General features: G+C 41.1%; 1 protein-coding gene and 1 pseudogene across 3 annotated transcripts in view; one reads left to right on the top strand and one right to left on the bottom strand.

Annotated features, from left to right (window-relative positions):
- The window catches only part of KANSL1 (KAT8 regulatory NSL complex subunit 1), a 169,919-nt gene extending 164,037 nt beyond the window's left edge, over nucleotides 1-5,882 (bottom strand). For all 3 annotated transcript variants that reach the window (XM_060133502.1, XM_060133503.1, XM_060133500.1), the window contains exons 1-2: nucleotides 5,778-5,882; nucleotides 4,826-4,964 (exon numbers count right to left, since the gene is read on the bottom strand). The gene's annotated coding sequence lies outside the window, so the exon portion shown is untranslated. The remainder of the gene's footprint in view (nucleotides 1-4,825; nucleotides 4,965-5,777) is intronic.
- A 13,313-nt stretch (nucleotides 5,883-19,195) lies between these two features.
- Nucleotides 19,196-20,355, top strand: LOC132511170 (protein farnesyltransferase/geranylgeranyltransferase type-1 subunit alpha-like; annotated as a pseudogene).
- The last annotated feature ends 2,412 nt before the right edge of the window (nucleotides 20,356-22,767 follow it).

Here is a 22,767-nt window from a genome sequence, read left to right on the forward strand (position 1 = left end):
TCTAAAGTTTCAATTTTATATAAATCTAAAGCTTCAATAACAAAATCTATATATTAAAGACAAATGAGATAAACAAGGTCCTACTGTATAGCACAGGGAACTATAGTCAGTATCTTGTGAGAAACAATAATGCAAAAGCATCTGAAAAAGTGATTCAGGGGCTTCCCTGGTGGCGCAGTGGTTGGTAGTCCGCCTGCCGATGCAAGGGACGCAGGTTCGTGCCCTGGTCTGGGAGGATCCCGCGTGCCGCGGAGCGGCTGGGCCCATGAGCCGTGGCCACTGGGCCTGCGCGTCCGGAGCCTGTGCTCCACAATGGGAGAGGCCACAACAGTGAGAGGCCCGCTTACCGCAAAAAAAAAAAAAAAGGAAAAGTGATTCAGTTATATATCACTTTGCTGTACACCAGAAACTAACACAACATTGTAAATCAACTATACTTCAATAAAAATTAATTAATTAAAAAAATTAAAGAGACACCTAAAGAAATAATCTACTTCTTTAAATCATGTGACCAATTTGCACCAAAATTTTCATTTCCTATGTGTAGGCGTTGACGGTCTGCTACCCATGATGAGTAACATCAGTCTACAGGGCTGATGAGGCTAATGGATGTTGTCATGGGTTGAATTTTGTCCCCCACGAAGAAATTTTGTACTCCTAACCCCTAGTGCCTCAGAATGTGACCTTAGTTGGAGAAAGAGTCTTTACAGAGGTAATCAAGTTAAAATGAGCTCATTAGGATGGCACCTAATCCTGTATGACTGCTGTCCTTTTAAAAAGGAGAATTTTTGAACAAAAAAGACACATACACAGAGAGAACTCTGTGTACAGACTGGAGTTATGCTGCCACAAGCCAAGGACCTACCAGATGCTAGAGGAGAGACCTGGAAGAGTTCCTGCCCCAGCACCTTCAGATGGAGCATGCCCCTGCCCTCAGACTTCTAGCCTCCAGAACTGAGAGACAATACATTTCTGTTGTTTAAGCCACTTAGTTTGTGGAACTTTGTTATGGCAGCCCTAGCAAACAGATGTCATGAAGAAAATTAGCAGCTTGTGTTTATCGAGCACATACCAAGTGTTATTCTAAGCATTTTGCATCAACAAACTCATTTAGTCCTTACAAAATCTACCCTAGGATCTAGGTACTACAATTATACACTTTTCACAGATGAGGACACCAAGTCTCTAAAAGGATGAGACACTTGCCCAACATCAGGCAGAGCCCCCCACTATGACCACTAGCTATAATAATTACTAAACATATAATTATGTTTAGTAATTATTTTAATAACAGTAGTAATTCACTAAGCCAAATTGCAGATATAATATACACAAAGATCCTCTGAAGTAAATGTTAATTTCATTTCCAGTACAAAGGAGGACCCTGAACCTCCGGGAGATTTTAAAATTTCTTAAAATTGTCCCACATCACATAACCAAGAATGTGATAGTGTATCTAATTGCCAACTGGAGGGAATAAACAATGAAAATCTTTTTTTTACTAACACTTTAAGAGCAAGTGAAAGTTTTTAATGCCTGACCTTGCAATTCAATACTAGAAATATAAACCTATAAATTTGAAATTCTTCAAGATCCCAGGAGAAAATGTGCCCTAGATTACAGTACCCTTTGTATATGCATCCCTTCAACCACTGTCCAAGAGCTATCTGCCCTCTCATTTGTGGCCCCTTGACATTTCTCTGACTTCCAGACACAGAAGAAGAAAAGATGTAAGGACTGAAAGTTTTTAAAAAATTTTTTGTATTTTTTGATTTTGAATCAAACATCGGAAAGTGTGAAAAAAATACAATACAGCGATAAGTCTCCTTCCCACTCTGTCCTCTACCTGCCCAGTTTCTAGACTTAACAGGTAACCGATGTCACCATTTTCTTGTTTATTCTTCTGAAGTGTTTTTTTATGCATATACAACAAGCCAAATTTTCTTTTCTCTCTTCTTTTTTTTCGAAAAACACAAAGGGTAACATATCATACACACTTTGCATCTTGCTTTTATCGCCTAACCGTTTATCTTGGAGATCTTTCCATATCTTATTGGATCATATTTTAATTATGTCCTTTCGTTTGTCAAGAATACTTTTTACTTGTTTTCATCATAGTTCAGTCTAGCACACAAGGCACTAGCACACAGGCAACCAGCAGTCCCTGAGAGCTACCTGAGACAACTGATGGTGGTACCATATCACACACCAAAGACCTTGTATCTCTTCTCTCCATCTCACCTTCACTTTGATCTTTTCTCCAACTCGCCCAATTCTCCTCCTCCTCCTCCCTGTTCTTCTCCCATCTCACACATACCCTAACCCCGACAACTGTACATAAAAACACCAAACATCACTGATAATGCTTAGTCATGGCTAGCAATAAAAAAGCTGTAGACCCCTGATATAGAGAAAGGGGTAAATAACTCCATGGGAACTAATTAACAAGAGTGCCTTAGGGACTTCCCTGCTGGTCCAGTGGATAAGACTCCTCACTCCTAACGCAGGGGGCCCAGGTTCGATCCCTGGTCGGGGAACTAGATCCTGCATGCATGCCGCAACTAAGAGTCCGAGGGCCACAACTAGGACCCGGTGCAACCGAAATAAATAATTTTTTCTTTTTTTCTTTTTTTTAAAAAGAGTGCCTTAAATTGAGGAGCTTTTGTTTGGAGTTATTTTTCCTTTGTTATTTATGTTTCTTTTTGTACTTTGATTCTTGAAAAGGGTGAGTATTGGCACTATTTTCTATAAGCCTGGGAAAAGAAATAAGCACATACTGAGGTCTAACGTTTAAGTAATGCCTTATAGAACTAGAGTTCATTCTGAAATAAGATAATCAGAAACAAAGCGTAAGAACTATAGAAAATAAATATTTTGGCTCCAAAGTATACATTTTAATTAGCCTAACTTTTTTTATTTAAAAATAAGCAGTTGCAATCTGAAAACACATCTCAGAAACATTTTAAAGGTATTCACAAATGAAAAAGAGAAAAAGGTTCCCTCTCTCTTATTTTCCATCCTGCAAATTCAATGCTATCCTTTTCCCATCCCCCCCCCAAAAAGTGCCTTTTTCCCCTGCCCAGATCAAACACTACAGTTTTTAAGGTTTTTTTTTAAAGTCATAAAAGGAGGAGGAAAATGTTAGCAAATAAAAAATTTGTTTAGACTCAGAAGAGGTCTTCCATTGATGAAAGGGTGAAATTAAGGCAGTCACATAACTACATTCTTAAGTAGTTAACAGGTGGTAACACACAGTATGGAGTACTGACTTCACTCTGTATTCCTGTCATTCCAGAGGGCTTTGGTGCAACTCCAAGGGTTAGTGCAGAACTTGCCCAGGTTCAGAGATTTAGAGGTAAAATGTCATATATAGATATACAGATATCTATATCTATATAGATATATAGATCTTAAAAAGCAGCCCTCTATGTACCTAATCCATTAGTTAAAACTGTAAAATAAAAATCTAATATATTGATCCCCAGTTCCTTGGGTTTCTACAGAACTAGAACCTGTGGATATCCCCTTGCCTGCTTCCTAAAGACAACAAATGCCGCCAGGTCGTGGCTCTAAACACTCAATACCAAAGAGAAATATTCTTGTACAAGGTCCTCCAGTTCCTATAGGTTCAGGACTTCTGGCTGGGTTTCCCTCCAACTCTACAGGGAGACTGGCTAGAAAAACTGTGTTTCTCTGGCTTCCTTTATACTAATATAAGCACTCCTCATCCAACAATAGCAGCTGGAACATAAATGAAGATGAGAACTCAGTCTACATTTACCTAAAGATTTCCCACAATCCAAATATTTAGTTTATACAGACTGCATTAATATCTGATTTATTCACTGCATTAATTTGGAATTCCACAGGACAGATTACCAGACAACAATCTTAACTACACTAGTATTTAGCTCTGAAGGAAGCAACCTGTGCCACCCCATGAAGCTGGTGGGGGGCTTCCATCACTCCTTATCCCTCCCCATCCTTCCTCCCATTTTCCTCCCTACGTGTATCTGAAGCTTTGTCCTCTGCTTAGTCCTAATGGAGACATATATGTACAAGAACTTGAAGTAGCCAAGAGACTGGAGAACCACCACATCACTGAGAGCTTTTTCATGTAAAGATCATCTGCCCACACTGCCCCCAAAGAGGTGCATCTTGTGAGATGAAACATGGCGCAGAGTGCTACCTGTTGAGAAAAATGGTGTCAATTCGCATGCAAACGACCAGGGAATAGCAGGAGAACTCTCCAACAGAGATATACACATAAACTAACAGGTCTTAGAATGTTCTAACATACTAAATGAAGTTTCAGAGTAAATAAATGGCTAGTGACACATCTTTTGTAACACATGAATCAGCTACAGATTTGCAAGAGTGGGACACACCCCAGCACCTATGACACTAAAGTACCTGTTTGAAAGTGGACCTGGCTATCTGAATTGCCAATCCATCCTACTGAGATTGGAACAGAATTTTACAACTATGTGGGTTGTCATAATTTAAAGTTAAAAAATAAACACATCATTTTCATGGAAATTAATTTGAGATTAATTTCATTGATTCATTCATTAAATGAATTAATTCATTCATTAAATTCATTAATTCATTAATATTTTAACACCAATAATTAAGAACAGTAGCAACACAAAGTAAGGAGTAACTAATCAGTCCTAGGAAGCAAACACAACAGTTTTTTTGAGGGGAAGGAATGTCGGGTAAGAGGGTTGAAGAACTGCAAATTCAAGAACTAGAAAATCCTCAATGGTAAAGAAAAAGAAATAATATGAGGCCTTTAATTAAAAAAAAACAAAACACATCTTACCTTAAGAAGCATCCAAATAGCATTCATAGTGTCAGGAATAGTTCAGACAATACTCAGAAATGAGCAGGAAGGTAGTCTTAGTAATCCCCCAGTCACCAAGTACGAGCAGGTAAGAAAATCTTTTGTTTCAAGAAGGTATCTGAAAGAGAGGACTTTCATTTAGACTAAAAATAATCAAGAATAAGCAAATTAAAATGAATAAACAAATAGTTTAAGCTATCTGGACAGAGATTTGAAGTACTGTTTGCCTCACCATCTTAAAAAGATGTAGAAAATACCATCCCCTTTGGAAAAGGACAAATGTGTGTGGTATAGGTATCTCCATATGTACGTAGAAATATATTTTTCCATAAAATTGGATTAAATGTATAACACATATTTTAGGTAATATAAAATTGCTTATCAAATAATTAGAAAGCCAAAACCATTTTTCCCAGATAGAAAAATGATTATCCAGGGTACTTCATAAACACTATTAAAAAATGATTGGTTAACTGATCACCTAAAAAAGCCCCTTGCCACGTTTAGTTTTATTTAATAAATTAAAACCTCTCTGATCATTCTGATTGTCCTAAATTTTCTTGAGTTTAAGTTGCAGAGCCCATTCTACATGAAAAGTAAAATCCATTCTTGACTGAAGTGCTACAAACAAATAAAAGACTCTTCTTTCCTAGAGATCTTTAAAAGCAAACCAAACAACTTAATTTTGAGGATGGGAGGGAGGCAAGTTTGTCTGGAGGTAGGAGGATGGATTAAATGACCTCTTGTAGGATCCTTGCCCACGTCCTAGGCCTGAATGAAAATTCCAGCTTAACCAGTTACTGCTTCGCTTAAAATGGAGGCTTGCCCGAGTAGGGACAAAAATAACAGCACCCACCTCTGTAAAATAAATTTCAAAAAATTCGAAGAATATACAGTACCCTCATTTTTAAGAAAAATTAAAAATAAAAACCTCTGGAGTGGATGTGTTCTTCCTATGCGTTTGCCACTTCGGCTTCGAAGACTTGGCATCACTCTCCTTACCGCTCGTCGGATTTTTTTTGGGGGGGGGGAAGGTAGGGGGGAGTTTGACTCTTGACCCAAGTCTCGGGAGGGCTTAAGAGCCCCTCCATGATCCCCACCGCAAAAGCCAAGGGGCGATGAGAAAGGGGAGAGCCCGAGTTCCCACCCCTCCCCCCACCCTGGACCCCAGTCCCAAACCTACCCCCTTTCCCACAGTGGGGCGACTCCTTCTGCCCCAAACCCATTGTTAGGGAGGGGGCGAAAGGGAGAGTGGGCTCATGGCAGGGGTGCCTGCGGCCGTTGCCCCGGCTCGCTTCAGGAGGGGGCGGCCCGAGGGATGCAGCTTCCCTTCCTCTCCGCTCGGTCCGTCCCACCTCGGCTCGGCCTGGCGCCCCGGGCTCTGCTCGGCGCCCCCGGCCCCGGGCCCGGCCCAGCCCGCCCCCAGAGCAACAGGGCCCCAGCCCCTCTGCCCGCAACCTGGGGCCCAGGCCTGCGGGTGGGCGCGGGGCGGGGGTCCCTGTGCCCCACACACGCGTCCCCGCTCCCCCAGTCCAGCCGCTTCCAGGGCCCTCGGCGGCGCCCGCTCCCCGGGCCCGTCGGCCCCCCGCCTCCTGGCCGGGCCGCCCCCCCGGGTTCCCGCGGTCGGGGCCTCCTACCCTTCTCCACCATCACCCCTACCGACTCGTGCCCCCACCCCTCGGGCACCAGTGCCAACGGCGGCTCCCCCGGCCCCGGACCTACCTGCACGGCTCAACCAAGCCTAGAAGTGGGGGCGGGGAATCTTCCGCCCTCCTATGTCTCTCATTGGCCCTTCCGGGGAACATCGGGAGCGCCATTGGCTGGTGGAGGATGTCCGTCAGAGCGGTGGGGCGGGACAGAAGCGGAGAGGGATGCTGGTGCCTCGGCGTCTCTGTCTCTGGGTATCTCTCTGTCTCTGTCTCGGCTCTTGGAAATGAGAGACATTTGGATGAGAGGACTGGAAAGGGGCCTCAGGTGGAAGGAACAAAAATAGGAATCCTGGCAGAGCTTCCCACCAGTCTGCCACTCCGAACCCCCTACCTAAGTCCCCTTGAGATCCTCTTACCCATCACCCCCAACCCCGGCCCCTCACCCTTGTAGGTTCTTCATCCAGGAAGCGATGTGATGAAAACTCGAGGCCGGAAGGCCACACAGGGAGATTTTATATAGGTATATAAAATATCCACATACAAATACTTATATATAAAGTCAACCAGATATAAGGTCACTAGGGCCTGGAGAGGGAAAGGCACACATCTCACAGGCAAGGAAGGACTTGAGATATAGCCAAAATAAGAAAGAATCAAAAATCACTCTAAGAGCTGAAAACAGGAGGGGAGCTGAGGCGACCAGGTGGGAGGAAGACTTACATTTCACTGTATATCCTTTTGTATCTTTTTTCAGTACCATTCGCAAAGATTCCCATTTTTTGAATTTAATTAGCTTAAATTTTAAAATAATTCTAAGATTGCAAAACCAGGGGGACAGATAAGATGGTCGTCCAGGCAAAGTGGGACAACATGCAGATTTAGAGAGGAATTTTAGTTTTTAATATGTTCAGTTCCAGATACCGGTAGTAAACCAAGTAGAGGTGTCCCAGAGGCAAGTGGAGTTAGGAACCTTGGGAGAGGGCGGACTACGGGAGATTTGGAATTCTCCACCTAAATATGGTGATTAGTGACATGCTAAAGGATAAACTCCCCCATAGAAATGGAAAAAGACACCCACAGTAAGTTCAGGAGCGTGAAAAGAAAGAAAGAGGGTCAGTGAGACAAGAAGAACAGAATAGTGAAAAGGTATGAAAGTTAAGGGAGGAAGGGTCTCTGGAAAAATAAAATAATAAAACTATGAGAACCTCACAGGTGTTACGACTCACTTCAGGGACCCTCTAAGGCTCATTCAATAAGAATGAAAACTTTCTGTACACCTGAAACTAACACAACATTGTAAATCAACTATACTTCAATTTTTAAAAAGCTTTTTAATTAAAAAACAAAAAGAATGAAAGCCAAGAGAATACTCAAAAAGCAGAGTTCTTAACGTTTTCATACATGCACCCTTCTCAGAAGGTTTTTAAATGCATGACAAATATACACAGAAATTCAAAGGAAACCAATTACATTAAAATACAATTTTCAAGATATTTTTCAAAGTGTAACATAGCAATATATTGCTTTGTATTAAATCTATTAAATAATAAGATCTAGTGGCGGGCCTAATGACCACCATAATTTTGAGGTGGTAAATGAGTAAAAATAATATTTCAAGATATCCACAACTGTCATATAATAGGAAAATGCCTGTGATTTCTATTGGTGACAAGATCACAGGTACTGCTAATACTACTTGGTTTGTTATCTCCATTCATAATTGAAGGAAATACTAATATCCTGTTTTTAATTTTCTGTTAGACTTTTGCAAAAATACAGGCATATTACCTTTTCCTGATCCAAGTTCGTGGATTTCCTAATCTATGGACCCCAGGTTAAGAAATCTTATCGGAAAGAAATCATTCTTCCCTTACCCACATAGGGATGTGACCCTGCTTCCCCCACCCCCATCTCTGTCTCTCTCTTACCCTTCCCTACTTGCTCCAAGCACCCTCTGGTTCCCAGTCCTGCCTGCAGATGTCTGACGGCTCTGTGACACTAAGAACAGGGGTGATGAATGAGGGTTGGAGGAAAGATATATATACACCTTATCTGTCTTCAAAGAAAAAAGAGAAAGCTCTGAGGTGTATTGCAGATCTGAAAAGATGGGGAAGAGGAGTCCAGGATGGGGTATCATTCACTACCAAGAGAGAAAACAAATTATAAAAAGAAAACATCTTTATCAGTTAAGAAAGAATCTTTTCTCTGAGTTTATTAATATTGCTCAAATCAGCCCTAGAGAACATCTGCAATTCAGTATCTTATTTCATAAATCTGTAAAATTGGGCAAAAAATAGTAAATACCTCCTAGGGGTTTTGGGAGGATTAAATTAGTTAGTACATATAATGGATTTAAAATAGTGCCTGACACAGGCTAAACACTCAGTTTTTAACTATCTTTATTATTACATTTGGCATGCTGCTTTCCAGCGCATTCCATAAAAATTTCTGGTAAGATTGTTCATACTAATGACATATATAGTAGCAAACTGAGTGCTGTGAGGGTTAGCTCAGAACTCTTGTTTTTCATTTAAATGCTTCAAAATTAGAATACTCCATTTTTTCCAGGTACATTTTCATTCCTCTAGGCGGGGAATAACATCAGTGTCTCTTTAAAGGGATTGTAAACTTGGAAAAAAAATGTCTGGCTCCTCATATTACAAAGGGCTAATTTCCATAATGCTGTATATAAAGACCTCCTACAAATCAATAAATAAAGCCCAGCAATCCTTGTACACTGCTGCTGGGAGTGTAACCTGGTACAGCCACTTTGGAAACGACTTTGATATAATCCAGTAAAAGTTAAGATATACATACTCTATCAGAGCAGTCCCACTACTACATATATATCATTAGGGAATGCAGAATGTCAAGTGTCAGGATGACTGTACAAGAATATTCATAGCAGTGTTGTTCCTCAGTGACCCAGAAAGGAAACATCCCAAATGTCTACCAAGCATAAATGGTTAAATTGTGATGTATTTGTAGAGTGAAAATTAATAAATGATGGTTATATTCAACAACATGAATAACTTTTTGCAAAGGTAATATTGAACACAAAAGAAAGCAAGATACAAAAAAAATATATCTAGTATTATTCCATTTATACAGAGTTTAAAAGCAGGCAAAAGTAAACTATATTCTTTAGGGATGCGTAGTTAGGAGGTAAAATAAGGAAAAAGAAGGAAATGAACACAATAAAAGTCAGGAGAGCCCATCGGGGGCAGAAGGAGTTTTGTTTGGGAGTAGGGGTTGTTCTTAGGGGCTGGCAGTGTTCTACTTTTGATCAAGTGACGGGTACGCAAGTATTTGCTCTATAACTGTTTATTAAAATGTACCCCAAAACGTATATATTTTTTCTGTATGTATGTTATATTTCACAAAGAAAATATTTTTTTAAAAAATCTCTGTAGAAAATAATGGACAAAAGATACGACAGAAATTTCACATAAAAGGAAAATAAGAATGGTTCTTAAACAAATGAAAAGATGCTAAACTTTACTAAAAGACATGCATTTAAAACTCAACTGAGGGAATTCCCTGGCGGTCCAGTGGTTAAGACTCCGTGATTTCACTGCCGAGGGTGAGGGTTCGATCCCTGATCAGGAAAATAAGGTCACGTGAGGCGTGACCAAGAAAACCCAAAAACAAAAAAAACCCCACTGAGATACTAACAGGTCATGAAGATAACGCTTGCTAACACATTGTGTTGGCAATGGAGAGGGGAATAGCCATTTTTTGCATCACTGGTGAAAATATAAGTTGTTCCAACATGTATGGAGGGCAATTAGGTAATAGTCATGAAAATTATAAATGCAAATAACCTTTAATTCAGCAATTCCATCCCTAGGGATTTATTCATTCATTCCCCAAATATTTATTTAGCACCAACTATGTGGCAGGCACTGTTTTATGCTCTAGAATTTATCTTATATATTCTACGAAAAGTCTGGGAACATGGGGCTGTTTATTATTATCATAGAGTTACTCACAAGAAAGAAGGCTTGAATCTCAACCAGAGAATACAATTAAGATTATATCAGAGCACATTAAATAAAATGAAAAAAGTATAATAAATGTTTCCCTACTTACAAATCTTTCGATAATCTGTGTATACACGGCTATTGGTTTGTTTTTGAAACACTGTATAGAGAATAAAATTTAAATGCACTTCATTACAGGAGTGGTTAAATAAATTATGATTTGCATCCTGCTCTGTCACCAGGGCTGTCTTCATGGGCATGTGAGCTGTGCAGTCACACACAGGGTCCCACACTCAGAAGGGCCTCATGATTTGCTGTTGCCTCTTGAAGCAGAGGAGCTATGAACAAATTGGGTGTCACCATTCTTTGTCACCTCATTCGTAAATAGCATCTGTGATGTTCCATGAGCACAGAATTCTGGTGGACTCGTGATACGTGGGAAATTCAGCCAATTTGTACAAGGTAAGTGTGTTACATGTATGACTGAATAAGCATTGAGAGGCCATGCTTTCCTTTTGAGCTAGAACTTGCTCTGAAGCCAGAAAGAAGACAGTTTTCTAAGAAACATGGAAGACCAAGGAGCCATATCATATCATTTCTTACTTGCGTTACTTCTCCGTGTTAGCCAGTCACTTATGCTGAAAATGATGACATAGAAGGAAGAGGCGACAAGGCAACCCAGAGTTCCTTTTCCTTTCAGTCCTTCCTTGCTTATCAGGAAGCTGAAAGTAAAGTGTTGGTAGAATGTGCACATATCAAGAAGTGAAATCAAAACATTTGAGTTCATTTATCCAGAGTTCTCATTGTTCTGTAAGAATAAAATAGACTTGTGTGAGTACAAGTTACAAAATACAAATTGTCCAATTTCGGTGATTCAACTTAGGAGTTAAATGCTCTTTAAAACTGACATTGCACAATATGAAGAAGGATGGTAAATTTCATAATAACGATTTAAATTTAAAATTTTTCTTTACTTAGATGACATTGAATAGCAAATAAAAAGCACCATGGTGAGACAAGTTAGAGACCATGAAAGAATGGAAAAAGCTTTATATTTTAGTGCCTTTAATGGTACTTTCCCCCTGCTTTTTGAATAAGGGACCCACATTTTCACTTTGCACTGAGCCCCTCAAATTAGATAGCTTGTCCTGTTCATCACTTATGAATTTTGTGACATTGGGCAAGTTATTTAAACACTCACCTCTGCAAAGTGGGAAGAACAATCATACCTATCTAATAGTATAGTTGAGAGGATTAAATATGCTAATAAGTAAAACTCTTAAAGTTTAGCTATTTTATATTTAATATTATTATCATTATAGCTGTGTTGCTATTATCAAATAGACAATAGAAGAGTATCCAGTCTTAAAAAAGAAAGAGGAAGTCTTTCCTTTACTACATGTACTGCTAGAGAGTGATCTCCAAAATATATTAAGTGAAAAAACAAAAAAAGGTGTCAAACAATGTTTTTGACATGCTTCCATTTGTGTAAGGAAGGAGAGAAAAAAAAATGTCTTACACATGTACTTGCATACACTTAAAACATGTTTCTCAGAGAGGTCACAATTAAATAATACTGGTTGCTTTCAGGGAGGGGAACCAAGCAGCTGGAAGATGAAGTGAGAGGGGAATATTTCTCTCTTCAAACTTTTGAACCATGTCAAAGTATCACTTATCAAAAAATAAATTAAACATTTTAAACATCTTTTATATTTTATTTTACACAATGCACTGCCAGGCACAGAAGCCTAAATAAATAACTGTTGGCTAAAATATTTCTTTAAAATTTAAAATGGGGGCTTCTGGGCTTCCCTGGTGGCTCAGTGGTTGAGAGCCCGCCTGCCGATGCAGGGGACACGGGTTCGTGCCCCGGTCTGGGAAGATCCCACATGCCGCGGAGCGGCTAGGCCCGTGAGCCATGGCCGCTGAGCCTGTGCGTCCGGAGCCTGTGCCCCGCAACGGGAGAGGCCACAACAGTGAGAGGCCTGCGTACCGCAAAAAAATAAATAAATAAATAAAAAATAAAATAAAATGGGGGCTTCCCTGGTGGCGCAGTGGTTAAGAATTCTCCTGCCAATGCAGGGGACACGGGTTCAAGCCCTGGTCCAGGAAGATCCCACATGCCGCGGAGCAACGAAGCCCGTGAGCCACAACTACTGAGCCTGCACTCTAGAGTCCGTGAGCCACAACTACTGAGCCCGCGTGCCACAAGTACTGAAGCCCGAGTGCCTAGAGCCCGTGCTCCGCAACAAGAGAAGCCACTGCAATGAGAAGCCCACGCACTGCAATGAAGAGTAGCCCCCACTCGCCGCAACTGGAGAAAGCCCGCGCGCAGCAACGAAGGCCCAACACAGCCAAAAATAAATATAAATAAAATAAGTAAATTGAAAAATATACATTTTAAAAAATTTTAAAGGGGTAAGATCAATTATAAGCTATTTTTTTTCTCAGTCAGACACAAAGGCGTCTGATGTGACATTCCAAAGTAAGGACCATAAATACAGTATCTAAAGTAAACTTGTACTTTTCATCCTTGTTTGTCCATACATAGAACCCTGTGTGACACTTTACAGAGAAACTAGAGAAAATCTTGGTGATTACACAGACCAGGCGAGGTTAAGGGGCTTGTGCTAGTCCCAGATGGGCTTGGTTGGTGATAGATTGGGGTGCTTTCCACCTACAAGGTGCTGTACTGGAGGGGCAGCAGTGAAGAGGAAAACCAAATTTCATTTTCACCAAGTAATTACAATACACTGTGATGAGAGTTAGGGTAATGGAGGTTCCTGTGACCATGGGTGCACATATTAGGGGGACAAGCAAATTCTGTCCCTCAGTTTTAATTCTCCAACAACTGCATTGAGATCTTATAATAACAACTCATGTGTTCTAGTCAAAGATGATACACCAAACCATTATCCAAAAGCCATGTTCCTTAAGTCTGGGTGATCGTTCACCCGCACCTATGGGCCTCATGGTGCACAATTGATCTGTGAAGATCAGGGGTGGGGATGTAATCTGGGGCCATGTAACTCATGAACAGGAAGTACCAATAACAGTGGTTTCACCATGTAGGGTCTTAGGCAAATATTTAATGACTTGATTTCTCAGTTTTCTCAAAATAATACCTACCTCCTAGGGTTGTTGTCAGTACTAACACAGGTAAAGCCTTGCACAGAGTAGATGCTCAGTATAAGTGGCCTGATGCTATTGTTGTTACTGTTCAGTCCTTAGGACTCTGGCCTTCTGGTTTAAAATATGAGAAGAGATGAGATCCTGAGTTGTATGCACTGCTCTCACATCCATTCACTTGTGTTGATTTTCCTTCACAATATCACATGTTTACCACTTCCTTTCCTTCCCACTGTCATCAGCTTAGTTAAGAGATCACTGGACAGTGATATTCAGTAGGACTGGAGTAAAATGCAAGTAGGTATATGTTGACTCTATTTATTCCTAAGTAATAGCACACGACACTGGGCTCTCCCTCACGAACCCCAGTAGCTGGTTGCTGACTGCTGTTAGCAATTAGGTTTCTGTACATCTAAATCTCTATAGTCATTAAGAAAATAGTTATTGAGGGCTTCCCTGGTGGCGCAGTGGTTGAAAGTCTGCCTGTCGATGCAGGGGACACGGGTTCGTGCCCCGGTCCGGGAAGATCCCACATGCTGCGGAGAGGCTGGGCCCGTGAGCCATGGCCGCTGAGCCTGCGCGTCCGGAGCCTGTGCTCCGCAACGGGAGAGACCACAGCAGTGAGAGGCCCACGTACCGCAAAAAAAAAAAAAAAAAAAAAAGAAAATAGTTATTGAGCACCTGCCAAGGTGCTAAAGATGCAATGATGATTAAGATGGTGTCCCTGCCTTCAAAGTTTACATGGAAGTGGGGAAGACAGACAAAAACAGGCAAAAGCCTTACAATGGAATAAACACTGAGATAGACGGAAGCATGGGCGTGAGGTGGGCAAGCAGGGAACACAGGGAACGGCATGTGCAAAGCCCAGAAGGTGAGAGACAGCAACCACTTTCCAGAAACTGATAGTTCAGTATGGCTGAAGCATGGCGTTCAAGAAAGAAAATTAATTAATCTGGAATAGTGGTCTCAAACTTCAGTGTGCATTGAAACCACCCTTGTTAAAAGAGCATCCTGGCTCCATCCCTGGAGACTCTGATTTAGTGGGTAGGAGTGAGTTCTACTGACCAGAGTGGCCAGTTTGAGGGCCACGTTCTGAGAACCACTGATCTAGAGAAGATGAGGGGTAGGATCAACCTGCAGAGAGCCTTGAATATTATGCTGACAGGTGTATGCTTCACACTTGGGGGCATGGAGAACTTTTTCTTTTTTTTTTTTTTTTTGCGGTACGCGGGCCTCTCAGTGTTGTGGCCTCTCCCGTTGCGGGGCACAGGCTCCGGACGCGCAGGCTCAGCGGCCATGGCTCACGGGCCCAGCCGCTCTGCGGCATGTGGGATCTTCCCGGACCGGGGCACGAACCCGTGTCCCCTGCATCGGCAGGCGGACTCTTAACCACTGCGCCACCAGGGAAGCCCTCAAAGCTTTTTGAAACAGAAACATTTTTAGGGGAATTCCCCGGCGATCTAGTGGTTGGGACGCCGCGCTTTTACTGCCGAGTGCAAGGGTTCAATCCCTGATCAGGGAACTAAGATCCTGCAAGGCGCGAGGTTCAGCCAAAAATAATAATAATAATAATTTTTTAAAATATATTATAATTTTTTGTCTCCTCAGGGTTATTCTCTTCTCTTTTAAACATTTATTTGAAATATAATACATGTGCAGAAAAGAATTATATGTACAGTTTAACAGATAGTGATAAAGCAAACACCTGTATAACCAACACCATTATTAGCATCATGAAAGGCCCTTTGACTCCTCTGGAGCACAGTACACTCCCCTCTCCTAGGGTTACAACTCTCATGACTTTTGTAGTAAATACTTCCACCAACTGTGCATGTATCCCTAAACATAGTTTAGTTTTGTCTTTTAAAATTGTTATATAAATAGAATTATACATGATATATGTATTATTTTAACATTGTATCTTGAAATAAAGACTTACAGAAAACTTGCAAAAATAATACAAAGAATTCCCATCCATTCTTCTTTGAGATTCCTCAAACGTTAACATTTTACAAAGTTTGTTATAATTTTGTTTCTCTCTCTCTCTCCACATGCAAACAGATTTTTTTTTTCAGAACTGTTGGAGAATAAATTGCAGATATAATGTCCCTTTATCCATAAATACTTGTTTTTCTTAAAAAAAAGGCTATTATCTTCTATCATAGAGTAGTTACCAAAATCAAGAAATTAATATTGACACTACTATTTAATCTGTTGACCTTATTTGAATTTTGCCAGTTGTCTCACTAATGTGCTTTATAGGAAAAGAACATTAAAAAAAATAACTTCTGGTCCAGGATCCAATCCAGCATCACACATTGCATTTTCTTGTCAATTTAGTCTCCTTTAATCTGGAAGAGTTCTTTAGTCTATCTTTGTCTTTCATAACCTTGACACTTTTGAAGATTATAGGTTACTTACTATGTACAATGTCCCTCAGTTTGAATTTGTCTGGTATTTCCTCATAATTAGATTCAGGTTATGCATTTTTGGCAGGAATATCATATCCAGAAGTGATGCTGTATACTTCTCCATGCATCCTATCAGGAAGCACATGGTATCTAGTTGTCCTGTCGCTGATGTTAATTTTGATCACGTGGTTAAGGTGGCATCTGCCGAGGTTCCCCACTCTAAAGTTATTAATTGTAGGGAATTCCCTGGCAGTCCAGTGGTTAGGACTCCTTGCTCTCACTGCCGAGGGCCCAGGTTCAATCTCTGGTTAGGGAACTAACAACCCACAAGCTGTGCGGTGCAGCCAAAAAACAAAAGTTGTTAATTGTGAGGCGAAAATAATGTGTCTTGTGGGGAGGGACTTTGAGACTATGTACATATCTTGTTTCTCCTCGAACTTCTGCCTATTAGTTTTAGCATTCAGTGATCATTCTGGCCCCAAACAATTATTACTATGGTGGTTGCCAAGTAGTGATACGTATTGTTTTGTTTCTTACATTTTTGTTTGTAAAATTCATCTATATTTTTGTGTCTAATTCTAGTTTATATCATTCCATTGTTTGAATTATACCATCATTTATTTATAATTTTATTGGTGATAGACATTTGGGGTGTTTATACTTTTAAGTAATTTTTAAAAATCTGTAATGAACATTTTGTACATAGATCCTGGTGCATATAATAACATACCTATCTAGGGCCACTATCGTTGCCACTAGCCACATGTAGCTATTGAGCACATGTGGCTAGTGTGGTTAGTCCAAATTGAAATGTGGCATAAGTATAAAATACATACCACATTTCAGGACTTTCCTGGCGGTCCAGTGGTTAAGACTCTGCACTTCCAGTGCAGGGGGCACAGGTTTGATCCCTGGTCGGGGAAAAAAGGTCCCACATGCCTCGTGGCATGGCCAAAAAACAAACAAACAAACAAGAAACCCACACCACATTTCAAAGACTTAATATGAAAATAAAGTAAAATATTTTATTCATGTTTATGCTCATTACACATTAAATAAAACGTGGATTTTGGGGTTAAATAAAATATACAAAACCCCTTTCCAGGGATGAATAAGACTTGCTTCATCCAAGGACACTTTCCCTTTCTGAGCCAGCCTGCATCCAATGACTGGTCGACACGGGGGTATGAAGTCCTGTCTCCTTGCCCCAACTCAGGACCACTCTAAAGGTCCACCCACTACAATGTTTATAAACATTTGTAATATTTATTCCTTCCCCTAAAAGTGAACTTGTTTTGAGTTTTTTCCACCTCATTTTGTCAAATTGTACACATGTTCGTTAAAAATGGCATAAGCATAATTATGAAAACTTATTTTTGAATATATTTTTGAGAAAAGTTTCTAAAAGGTGGAAAATACATTTTTACCTGGAAATTGAGTAAACAAGGTGTTTGTGTTCCTAAGAAAGCCTATGGAATTACTCATAGGATCTATGCTAAGACTCATGGCTACTGAAACTCCACAGCTCCCCTAGTGAATGTTTCAGTACAAATGCCTGGCCTTCTGAGAGTTTTCCAGCATTGAGCAAAGCATCAGGCTCCCATGGGAAGGTGTCAAGTTGAGTTTTCTACAGAAAACTGCAACATCCATACCAGATTGTTAGGTGGCTCCAACCTTCTCGTGCAGATCGGAGGAAGAAAATTTTGCTAGCAGAGGCCACAGACATACAGTTCTGGGCTACTATACTTTTCAAGGTACTGTACTGTAAGATTAAAAATGTTTTCTTTGTTTTTTGTTTGTTTTATTTGTGTGAAAAGTATTATAAACCTATTACAGTACAGTACTATATAGCCAATTGTGTTACTTGGGTACCTAGGCTAACTTAATGAACAAATTGGACTTACGAATGTGCTCTTGGAATGGAACTCATTCGTATGTAGGGGACTTACTGTACTGGCTAGGAGTCTGCAGTGGCTGAGATAGAGAGGGACTGGATCTTCGGATAAGATTATATGTCCCTTTCATCCATGCCCTTCTCTATTTTTTTGCTCCCTGCTTAACTTGCTGAAGGAAAAAGGATGCCAATTTGCATTAAACAAGTGTGGTGCTTTCAGTAACTTCTCTTGTTTTGCCTACCTTTTGACATTGTGAACCCAAGGGTCTCAGGTTTAACCTTGAGTTAATACTCTTAAAATATCTAGCTTCAGAACGGCCCAGTCAGCTGAGGCCCTCACTGAGACTTCATCATAGCTCAACGTCTCCCTCTGCTCGACCTGCTTCCTTTCCTTCTCTTCCGTAGATGTTGATCCTAAGAACATTCCCTAATAAAAGCTTTGTACATTAATTTTTGTTTCAGAGTCTCCTTCCTGGGGACCTCAGCCTGCGACACTTCACTTCAACCATTTCTTGGGAAGCCCCACCAAAGTGAGGGCATAAATGAAGAAGAGGAAGACATTGGATACAGGAAAAAGGAGAACCATCATAAAGGAAGAGCAAAGGGAATCTCTAGGATGATGGTAAAGAGAAAGCTAAGGATGCAACTAACAGAAGGCAACCAGTCCAGATAGAAGCAGTTCTGAAAGCTACAGAAGACACTTCAAGATGATGAAATCGATAGCATAACTGATACAGTTGAACATGCTGAGAGGAGATTTGGACAAATGGTAAAGAGTTTGGAGTTGAATTAATTATAAGTATTTAAAAGTTAACAATGAGAAACAAGGCAAATAATCTAGGGAAAACAAAAAAAAATTGTACAGGGAAGGAAATCACAGTGTTATATTGGCTCAGTTGTGAACAGGGTTTAAAAAGTGATGAAATTGTAAACCTTGAATATTGCTCTAGCCACAGTTATAATTATACTGAAGGCAGACTAGGAAGATTATTTATGTAGGGAGAAGCGATATAGGAAATATAAATCTTCATTCTCCTCAGTGGCAGTCAGTAGATAACTCCTAAAATTGAAAAATCAAACATTGCATTTGGAGAATACAGATAAATACTAAGAGAATCTGGTAAAGGAGATGAAAGTGATTCCCTCTGGGGAAGAGACTGCTCTTTTTTACAAGTGTGAAAACCTTTTTCACTATTCAAACTATAGGAATGTCTGTCTTTGATAAGAATAAATGTAATAGGGGCGGGGCCTCCGCCGCCTCCTCCGCGGCGGGCCGAGGAGCGATGGCGGCCGCAGACGGCGTCCGGGCGGCTGCGCAGGGCGGGGAACCTGGTCAGCCCGACACGCAGCCGCCCCAGCCGCCGCAAGAAGAGGTGGCGGCGTCCCCTATGGACGAAGTGTTCCTGAGCCTGGACTCGCCCACCTATGTCCTGTACAGGGACAGGGCAGAATGGGCTGATATAGATCCAGTGCTGCAGAATGATGGCCCCAATGCAGCGGTCCAGATCATTTATAGTGAAAAATTTCAAGATGTTTATGATTATTTCCGGGCTGTCCTGCAGCGTGACGAGAGAAGTGAACGGGCTTTTAAACTAACCAGAGATGCTATCGAGTTAAATGCAGCCAATTACACAGTGTGGTATTTTCGGAGAGTTCTCTTAAAGTCACTTCAAAAGGATCTACGTGAGGAAATGAACTACATCACGGCAAAAATTGAGGAACAGCCCCCAAAACTATCAAGTTTGGCAGCATAGGCGAGTGCTCGTGGAATGGCTGAGAGACCCATCTCAGGAGCTTGAGTTTATTGCTGATATTCTTAATCAGGATGCAAAGAATTATCACGCCTGGCAACATCGACAATGGGTTATTCAGGACTTTCACTTTTGGGATAATGAGCTGCAGTATATAGACCAACTTCTCAAAGAGGATGTGAGAAATAACTGTCTGGAACCAAAGATAGTTCGTAATTTCTAACACCACGGGCTACAATGATCGTGCTGTATTGAAGAGAGAAGTCCAGTACACTCTGCAAAGGATCAAACTAGTACCACATAATGAAAGTGCATGGAACTATTCGAAAGGGATTTTGCAGGATCGTGGTCTTTCCAAGTATCCCAACCTGTTAAATCAATTACTTGATTTACAACCAAGTCGCAGTTCCCCCAATTGCCTTTCTCGTGGACATCTATGAAGACATGCTAGGAAACCAATACGACAACAAGGAGGACATTCTTAATAAAGCATTAGAGTTATGTGAAATCCTAGCTAAAGAAAAGGACACTATAAGAAAGGAATATTGGAGATATATTGGAAGATCCCTTCAAAGCAAACACAGTACAGAAAGTGACCCATCTACAAATGTACAGCAATAACACCATCTAGAAGAACTTGATGGGATGCTTTTATTTTTGTAGGAGACTCTAATGCAGGAGTTAAAAACCAGAGCGATACTCCCTTTGCCTGTGGTGTAAAACGTACATTACACAGGTACTGCTTTTTAACATGAACTCAGTGTCATGCTCCTTGGGTGCTGCTGCTATTCAGACTAGTTCTAAGTAATTTGGTTCTTGTTAAGCAGAGTAATTCAGGGGAGGGAGGAGAAACAGGAAGTCCCCAAAGGAACTTTTGGAGCCTTTCAACATTTACTGTAACCCCTTAGCATCAACTCCCCCTAAACGGTGTATGTCAAGATTTGCAGCGTTAATGTTTGCAGGTAACGCATATGTAAAGGATATGAGTCACTTACATTTCGGTTCAGAAAGCAGGGAATGCAGTTGTTACATTAGAGCTGCTCTGCCACACTCACAGTATCTTGCTATCACTGTAACCAACTAATGCCAAAAGAATGTTTTTTGTTGTTGTTGTTGTTGTTTTTGCGGTACATGGGCCTCTCATTGTTGGGGCTTCTCCCGTTGCGGAGTGCAGGCTCAGCGGCCATGGCTCACAGGCCCAGCCGCTCCGTGGCATGTGGGATCTTCGCGGATCGGGGCACGAACCCGCGTTCCCTGCATCGGCAGGCAGACTCTCAACCACTGCACCACCAGGGAAGCCCTGTTTCTCCCTTTTGGAATGAGAATGTCTGTCCTATGCCTGTCTCAGTATCGTATCTTGGAAACACATAACTTGTTTGGTTTCACAGGTTCACAGATGGAGAGGAATCTGCCTCAAGATGAATTGTACCTCGGGACTTCCCTGGAGGTCCAGTGGTTGAGATTTCGCCTTCCAATGCAGAGGGTGCGAGTTCAATCCCTGGTCGGGGAGATGGGATCTCACATGCCTCGCAGCTAAAAAGCCAAGGCATAGAACAGAAGAAATATTGTAAGAAATTCAATAGAGACTTTAAAAATGGTCCACATTGGGGCTTCCCTGGTGGTGCAGTGGTTGAGAGTCCGCTTGCTGATACAGGGGACATGGGTTTGTGCCCCGGTTTGGGAAGATCCCACATGCTGCGGAGCAGCTGGGTCCGTGAGCCATGGCCGCTGAGCCCGCGCGTCCGGAGTCTGTGCTCCGCAACGGGAGAGGCCACAGTAGTGAGAGGCCCGCGTACCGCAAAATAAAAAAAAAAAAAAAGGTCCACATCAAAAAAAAAAAAGATGACTTGTACCTCAGGTCTCACCCATATCTGATTTAGATGATATTTGGATGAGACTTTGGAGTTGATGCCAGAACCAGTTAAGACTTTTGGGCTGCTGGGATGGAATAAATGTATTTTGCAGGTGAGAAGGACATGAATTTTGGGGGGGAAGAGGGAGAATCCAGTGGACTGAATGTTTATGTCCTCTCAAAATTCATGTGTTGAAATACTAACCCCCAATGTGATGGTATTAAGAGGTGGGGCCTTAGGAAGTGATTAGGGCATGAGGGCAGAACCCTCATGAATGGAATTAGTTCACTTATAGAAGAGACCCTAGAGAGGTCCCTTTCCTCTTCTGCCTTGTGAGGACATAGCTAGAAGACCACCATTTATGAACCAGGAAGTGGGCCTTCATCAGACACCGAATCTGCTAGCACCTTGATCTTGGACTCCACAGCCTCCAGAACTGTGAGAATGTTGTTTAAGCCACCCAGTTTGATATTTTTGTTACAGCAGACTGTATGCCCTACCTTTCCTCCTTTCTTTGCTCTTTATTTATTTTATTAATTATTGTTATGGGCTCATAAATTCCTATTTTTCTCCAATAGCATTATTGTACTTGATTTTGGGAGGATCAAATGTATTGTTTGGGCAGTCCAGTTGGCTCCTGTGTCCTTGTGACGTGCCTCCAACTCCAACTGAGTATTGTCAAGTTTTGAATTTTTGCCCATCTGTTTGGTGAGAAATTGTTATCTCTATGTAGTATTTTTTCTTTTTTAATATTTATTTATTTTGGCTACGCCAGATCTTCGTTGTGGCATGCGGGCTTCTTAGTTGCGGCATGCAAACTCTTAGTTGCTGCATGCATGCAGGATCTAGTTCCCTGACCAGGGACTGAACCCAGGCCCCCTGCATTGGGAGCACGGAGTCTTACTCACTGGACCACCAGGGAAGTCTCTGTATCTCTATGTAGTTTTAATTTGCATGGATCTGACTGAATTTGAACTTTTCATGTTTAAGGGGCATTTTGTTATATCTTTTCGTGAATTGTGTTGTTCGTGTCTTTCCCTCTCTCAAAATTAAAAAAAAAATTTTTTTACACATTAGGGGAATGATCCCTTTATCTGTGACATAAGGGCAAATATTTCTTCCCAGTTTGTCATTTGTCTTTCTTTTGGTCATGCAAAGTGTTTTTAATGTAGTCAAATTTATCAATGCTTTTTGTTGATTTTTTTTTTCAATTAAGGTGACATTTCACTTCCTCATATGCTTTTAAAAGCA

Source organism: Lagenorhynchus albirostris, chromosome 20 (assembly GCF_949774975.1).
Source record: "Lagenorhynchus albirostris chromosome 20, mLagAlb1.1, whole genome shotgun sequence".
NCBI lineage: Eukaryota > Metazoa > Chordata > Mammalia > Artiodactyla > Delphinidae > Lagenorhynchus > Lagenorhynchus albirostris.